The following is a 7,500-nucleotide window of genomic DNA, read 5'->3' as shown; positions in this document are numbered from 1 at the left end:
TACCACCCGCTTTGGGCTGCATTCACAAGCAACCCGACTCCGAGAAGGCCTCGCCCCGGCGAGCCGGGGGCCGCTACCGGCCTCACACCGTCCCTGGGCTGAGCCTCTATCAGAAGGACTCGGGCCCCCGAGCGGCGCCGGGCTAAAGCGGCCTTCCGTACGCCACATTTCCCTCGCCCTACCGCAGGGCGGGGATTCGGCGCTGGGCTTTTCCCTCTTCGCTCGCCGCTACTGAGGGAATCCTGGTTAGTTTCTTTTCCTCCGCTTAGTAATATGCTTAAATTCAGCGGGTCGTCTCGTCTGATCTGAGGGCGTGCGCGTAGAGCTGTGCGGTCGGGGCCGGCGCCGGGACCGGCGCCGCCGCCATACGGCCGTTGTGATCCGTGCGGGGATCCGCTTGCTCGGCGACCCTCGCCGAGAGCAGCCCCGCGCCGCACGGACACGCGACACCGACGGGCGGACGGACGCCGAGGCGCCGACCGGGACCTTTACCTGAGGAGGGCGCCGAGCGCCGCCGCCATACGGGCCGCCGCGCGGAGCCGCGCGCGCGGAGCACCTTCTCGGTATGCTAAGTACCAGCCGTACTCACCGGCAGCCGAGAAGCACCTCCGGACGCGCGGACGCGCGACACCGACGGGCGGACGGACACGGAGCGCCGCCCGAGTCTGTATTTGAGGGTACGAAGGGACGGGGGTCCCTGCGAAACCCCAGCCGCGGAGTGGGCGGGGACACGGGTCGCGCGCCACCCGCCGGGCGGACCGGCGGAATGTCGCGGAGGGCCCGAGCCTCGCCCGCGCGGACCGGGTTCTCGCGCCACCCGCCGGACGGACCGGCGGAATGTCGCGGAGGGCCCGGCCCGCGTCCGATCGATTGGAAAGCGCCGCTCAGACAGGCGTGGCCCCGGGGTAAAACCGGGGCCGCAATGTGCGTTCAAAGTGTCGATGATCAATGTGTCCTGCAAATCACATTAGTTCTCGCAGCTAGCTGCGTTCTTCATCGACGCACGAGCCGAGTGATCCACCGCTAAGAGTCGTACGTTTGGGCCCTTTTACGTCCGCCCGGGACGATCGGAGACAAATTCACGACAGGGTTTGTACCGGAGACGAACGCGCCGCGGGTGCCGTTCGGTCGCTCCCGCGAGCGAGCCCCTAACCCGCGGCGCGGTTACCGACGGGCGCGATACGCGCGACGCCGCGACGAGCCGAGCGGGTCGGGCGCGCGGCGCTGAGGCCGGCGCCCGGCGTCTCCCGCTCGGGGCCGCGACGGCGCCCGAGACGTGCGTCGGCCCGGGTAGGTCGGGCGCTCGGCGCTGAGGCCGGCGCCCGGCGTCTCCCGCTCGGGCCTGACACGACTCGGCGACCGGACTCGCCGGGTAGGTCGGGGGCTCGGCGCTGAGGCCGGCCCCCGGCGTCTCCTACCCGGACCCCGGAAGGCCATCCGACTTGGAAGCCCCGCCGCGCCGCGAAGCGACGCTTTGGGTGTTGCTACCCGTCAGCGAGTGGGTTTGGTTTACAAGGGCGGCGCGACCGCGCTGACACCGAGGGGGGACTGGCCCCCGACCCGGCCGCGGCCTGCCCGGACTATGGATGGACAGAGGAGACCGCGGCGGACCGCGCGGAACCGAACCCCCGGTGTCCGGAGCCCCGGGAGGAACTCCGGTGTCCGGGGGCCGGCCCACGCGCGCGCTACGCGGCCCCTCGAGGGCTCCGGCCGACGGACGCGTTTGGCCGGGGAAAAAGGTAGCCGGTGGGAGCACCGTTTCGTCGCCCTGAACCTTCGTCTCGGGCGGGCGTCCCGACGCCGCCGCCATACGGCCGTTGTGATCCGTGCGGGGATCCGCTTGCTCGGCGACCCTCGCCGAGAGCAGCCCCGCGCCGCACGGACACGCGACACCGACGGGCGGACGGACGCCGGGGCGCCGGCCCGAACCGTTACCTTTAAAGGACGGGAGGTCGTCGAGGCGAGTGCCGCCCCGGAAGCGCGCGCCGGAAGCGCGAGAACCGCGCCGAGCTAGGGTCGTCGGCATAGGGGGATTCCCCGGTTACGGGGGTCCCGCGCACGGCCGCCGCCTTTCGCCCGTCGCTGGCGGTCGCCTGTCGTCGCGCCGCGCCGCGCTACTGGGGTCGTCGGACGAGCGCGCTACCCCGCTCGCACGGAGGTAGCGCGACATCGCCCGCCGCCTTTTCTCGCGTCGCGCCGCGCCGCGTGGCGCCCGCCGAACTCGCTCCGACGCGCGGCCCGGGAGTGACCCGCGCCGCGCCCCCCGTCCCGTCCCGTCCCGGTCTACCCTCTTCCTCCGCCTGCGACGACCCGCCGCCCTCGGCGTCTGGCTCGTCGGGGGTGTACCGAGGCGGATCTGCTGCCGCTCGTACGTTAATGATCCTTCTGCAGGTTCACCTACAGAAACCTTGTTACGACTTTTACTTCCTCTAGATAGTCAAGTTCGACCGTCTTCTGGCACACCGCCGGAGCCGGGGCCGGCCCCGGCGGGGACTATCCGAGGACCTCACTAAGCCATCCGATCGGTAGTAGCGACGGGCGGTGTGTACAAAGGGCAGGGACTTAATCAACGCAGGCTAATGACCCGCGCTTACTGGGAATTCCTCGTTGGTGGGAAATAATTGCAATCCCCAGGCCCTGTCACGAGCGGGGTTCATAGGATTACCCGCGCCTGCCGGCGCGGGGATAGACGACGCGCTTATACGCTCAGTGTGGCGCGCGTGCAGCCCCGGACATCTAAGGGCATCACAGACCTGTTATTGCTCATTCTCGTGTGGCTGAGAGCCACTTGTCCCTCTAAGAAGTTTTCTGCCGCCGACCGCTGCGGGGGGCCGCGGTACTATTTAGTATGTTTGAGTCTCGTTCGTTATCGGAATTAACCAGACAAATCGCTCCACCAACTACGAACGGCCATGCACCACCACCCACGGTATCGAGAAAGAGCCTTCAATCTGTCAATCCTTTCCGTGTCCGGGCCGGGTGAGGTTTCCCGTGTTGAGTCAAATTAAGCCGCATGCTCCACTCCTGGTGGTGCCCTTCCGTCAATTCCTTTAAGTTTCAGCTTTGCAACAATACTCCCCCCGGAACCCAGACACTTGGTCGGTTTCCCGGGTGCTGCTCGGCGGGTCATGGGAATAACGCCGCCGGATCGCGAGTCGGCATCGTTTATGGTCGGAACTAGGACGGTATCTGATCGTCTTCGAACCTCCGACTTTCGTTCTTGATTAATGAAAACATTCTTGGCAAATGCTTTCGCTCTCGTCCGTCTTGCGCCGGTCCAAGAATTTCACCTCTAGCGGCGCAGTACGAATGCCCCCGGCCGTCCCTCTTAATCATGGCCCCAGTTCATGACAACCCACAAAATAGAACCGGAGTCCTATTCCATTATTCCCAGCTGCGATATGCAGGGGCGGCCGTGTGGCCTGCTTTGAACACTCTAATTTCCTCAAAGTAAACGCTTCGGGCCCCGCGAGTGACACCCAGCGAAGGGCATCACGGGGGCTTTTGCCGAGAGGCAGGGGCTGGGACAGACGGATGCACGCCTCGCGGCGGACCGTCAGCTCGCGTCCCGGGGTCCAACTAGGAGCTTTTTAACTGCAGCAACTTTAAAATACGCTATTGGAGCTGGAATTACCGCGGCTGCTGGCACCAGACTTGCCCTCCAATGGATGCTGGCCGATGGGTTTGTGTTCGGCTCATTCCAATTACGGAGACTCGAACGAGTCCCGTATTGTTATTTTTCGTCACTACCTCCCCGTGTCGGGAGTGGGTAATTTGCGCGCCTGCTGCCTTCCTTGGATGTGGTAGCCGTTTCTCATGCTCCCTCTCCGGAATCGAACCCTGATTCCCCGTTACCCGTGGTCACCATGGTAGGCGCAGAGTCTACCATCGAAAGTTGATAGGGCAGACATTCGAATGAGTCGTCGCCGCCTCGGGTGGGCGAGCGATCGGCACGAGGTTATCCTGAGTCAACACAAAGGGGGGGCCGGGCCGGCGGAACGAGGACCGGCGCGCGCGGAGCCGCCCGCGCCGCTTACGCCCCCGCCCGGAGAGGCGGAGGCCGGACGCGGGGGACGCGCGCGACGGCTGAGCCCCCGCCCGCCGGACACCGCGTGGGTTTTTGTGTCTGATAAATGCACGCGTCCCCGGGGCGAGGCCGGAGCCCCGCCCGCGAGTCGGCGCTCGTTTGCATGTATTAGCTCTGGATTTGCCACAGTTATCCAAGTAACGGTGGAGCGATCAAAGGAACCATAACTGATTTAATGAGCCGTTCGCAGTTTCACTGTACTGGCCATTCGTACTTAGACATGCATGGCTTAATCTTGAAAACAAGCATATGCTACTGGCAGGATCAACCAGAGTGCGTCTGCCGCCGGGGGGGCGCTGCTGGTGGCGGTGCGGCCCTGGTCCGGGACGAGGCTGTGGCTACAGCCGGGCCCGGGGGGCCGCGCGACACTCGTATACGTTCGGACGGGCTGACGAGCGGGTGTCGTGAAACGATGTTTCGCGCGGAGCCCTAGCACGCGTGGCGTCGGGCTCCGCGACGGTCGGACGTCTGGGTGTGGCTCGAGACGGAAGCTCGACCTCGGTTCGTCTTGGTTCTGCCGCCAAAAGGTTCACGCCGAGGCATGGTTTCGCAAGAGGGCCCCGCGAGTGCCAGCCGTGGATCCCGCCTCACTCGTAACTCGTATCGGATTCGTCCGGCCTCACTTTCGTTCGCACATCGGACAGTTATACGTGTGCTTTAGTAGCTTCCGTTCCCTCTTAGTGAGGCCGTCCGTACGTACCGCCCCAGCTCTTTCTGAGGCGGGTATCCACTCGGCTCGGGGGGGCCCAACGTTTGCCTAGTATCCTCGGCGCTGGAGCTTGACCCGCAAAGCCGGAGGAGCCGCACGCCCGAACACCGGCTTGCGCCGGCCGACGTGGGCCCTCCGAGGCGGGTCTCGTGTGCCAATCGCTCAGTTGGGGAACCGGCAGGCCCGTGGGCCGACGCCGGCTCACCCGGGGGTGAAGGGTGCTTCGATGGAGGCCCCCTGTCAGCCTCCGCGGAAGTCCGGCTTCAATACTTTAAAGTTTGAAAAACTTAGACATTTTTCGAGAACCGGAGCTTAGAGGGGTACATGCAAAAGCCAGGGCCGCGGGAAGCGCCCTAAATACTTCAATACTTTAAAATTTGAAAAACTTAGAAATTTTTCGAGAACCGGCATCTTCCCTCGGTAATTGCGAGATGCGAGGCCGCCCCTAGCCTCTGCTCTGTCGGACTCAATGGTCACGGGTGGCCGCTGATTAGCCCTGGTGCTCACCTCTCAAAATTGCGAGTCCCTAATATAATTCTGGCTGTCGGCTGGAGAAGGGGGTATAAAATCGGCACTTGAGGGAACGCCGGGCCCTCAAGTTCGGGGCCCTCTAGCGGATTTTTGAGGTACTGCACTCCCATTGGAAATGCATTGCCCATAGGAATACATGGGCGCTCCGTCCACTACAATGTAATTCCCTCACAATATCTGCCCCCGCGTGGCCGCGCGATGCTACTGCTGCCCCGTTGGGAATGAATGGGCCTTTCGGAGGCCATAAATACAGCGCCGCTGCATGGATTTTGGCGGTACTGCGGCTGTCGTTGAAAATACATGGACCCGTCTGAATGAATGGGCCTTTCGGATTCCATAAACCCAGCGCCGCTGCATGGATTTTGGCGGTACTGCGGCTGTCGCTGAAAATACATGGACCCGTCTGAATGAATGGGCCTTTCGGAGGCCATAAACTCAGCGCCGCTGCATGGATTTTGGCGGTACTGCGGCTGTCGCTGAAAATACATGGACCCGTCTGAATGAATGGACAAAATATAAATCAGACACTACAGAACACAAGCATAATCCAAGATTACAAAATCATCTCAGCCTTTAAAAGAAACAAAAACCTGAAAGACTACTTAGTAAAAAGTAAATTACCAGAAATCAACATAACACAAACGCAGGGCCCCACATTCTACAAACAAGCCACCACAGTTAGGAACACCGTCACCAACACAAACTACCTAATTAAACAAACAATCACACCTGCTACGGAAAACTGAAAATACATGGACCCGTCTGAATGTATGGGCCTTTCGGAGGCCATAAACTCAGCCAGCGCCGGGCCAGTGTTTGGGGTATTGTGCCCGCCACTAGTGGCTGAATACATAATAATAATAATAATAATAATAATTCCCTTGTATTGTCATTCTGTGTAACAATGTACACAGAACGAAATGTCGATTGCACTGGGCTAGTGTTGAGGGAACGTCGGGCCCTCAAGTTCGGTGGCTTGGAGCGGATTTTTGAGGTACTGCACTCCCATTGGAAATGCATGGGCGCTCCGTCCACTACCATGTAATTCCCTCACAATATCTGCCCCTGCGTGGCCGCGGGATGCTACTGCAGCCCCGTTGGTAATGAATGGGCCTTTCGGAGGCCATAAATACAGCGCCGCTGCATGGATTTTGGCGGTACTGCTGCTGTCGCTGAAAATACATGGACCCGTCTGAATGAATGGGCCTTTCGGAGGCCATAAACTCAGCGCCTCTGCATGGATTTTGGCGGTACTGCGGCTGTCGCTGAAAATACATGGACCCGTCTGAATGAATGGGCCTTTCGGAGGCCATAAATCCAGCGCCGCTGCATGGATTTTGGCGGTACTGCGGCTGTCGCTGAAAATACATGGACCCGTCTGAATGAATGGACAAAATATAAATCAGACACTACAGAACACAAGCATAATCCAAGATTACAAAATCATCTCAGCCTTTAAAAGAAACAAAAACCTGAAAGACTACTTAGTAAAAAGTAAATTACCAGAAATCAACATAACACAAACGCAGGGCCCCACATTCTACAAACAAGCCACCACAGTTAGGAACACCGTCACCAACACAAACTACCTAATTAAACAAACAATCACACCTGCTACGGAAAACTGAAAATACATGGACCCGTCTGAATGTATGGGCCTTTCGGAGGCCATAAACTCAGCGCCGGGCCGGTGTTTGGGGAATCGTGCCCGCCACTAGTGGCTGAATCCCGGGCTAGTGTTGGGGGACTTGTGCCCGCCAATAGTGGCTGAATCCCGGGCTAGTGTTGGGGGACTTGTGCCCGCCAATAGTGGCTGAAATCCGCGCCGGTGTTTGGGGAAATGTGCGCGTATTATCGGGCCGGTGTTTGGGGAATTGCGCGCGTATTATCGGGCCGGTGTTTGGGGAATTGCGCGCGTATTATCGGGCCGGTGTTTGGGGAATTGTGCGCGTATTATCGGGCCGGTGTTTGGGGATATGCGCGCGTATTATCGGACCGGTGTTTGGGGAATTGTGCCCGCCACTAGTGGCTGAGAACTTGGCTAGTGTTTGGGGACTTGTGCCCGCCACTAGTGGCTGAAATCCGGGCCGGTGTTTGGGGAATTGTGCGCGTATTATCGGGCCGGTGTTTGGGGATATGCGCGCGTATTATCGGACCGGTGTTTGGGGAATCG

At 60.8% G+C, this 7,500-nt stretch overlaps 2 non-coding genes and 1 pseudogene across 2 annotated transcripts; all 3 read right to left on the bottom strand.

The window, feature by feature from the left end:
- Nucleotides 1-314, bottom strand: part of LOC148345201 (28S ribosomal RNA) — a pseudogene marked incomplete at its 3' end in the record, with an annotated part of 2,192 nt that extends 1,878 nt beyond the window's left edge.
- A 564-nt stretch (nucleotides 315-878) lies between these two features.
- On the bottom strand, nucleotides 879-1,032 carry LOC148345200 (5.8S ribosomal RNA). The gene has a single exon (XR_015848769.1). It is a non-coding gene; the product is annotated as a 5.8S ribosomal RNA (ribosomal RNA).
- Nucleotides 1,033-2,374: 1,342 nt separating this feature from the next.
- On the bottom strand, nucleotides 2,375-4,362 carry LOC148345199 (18S ribosomal RNA). Its single transcript, XR_015848755.1, has one exon. It is a non-coding gene; the product is annotated as an 18S ribosomal RNA (ribosomal RNA).
- Nucleotides 4,363-7,500: the final 3,138 nt, after the last annotated feature.

The sequence above is a fragment of the Urocampus carinirostris genome, unplaced genomic scaffold (genome assembly GCF_059441175.1).
Source record: "Urocampus carinirostris isolate Australia breed hairy pipefish unplaced genomic scaffold, RoL_Ucar_1.0 HiC_scaffold_67, whole genome shotgun sequence".
Lineage (NCBI taxonomy): Eukaryota > Metazoa > Chordata > Actinopteri > Syngnathiformes > Syngnathidae > Urocampus > Urocampus carinirostris.
Note: the sequence above shows the minus strand (reverse complement) of the source record. Positions and strands in the feature narration are given on the sequence as shown.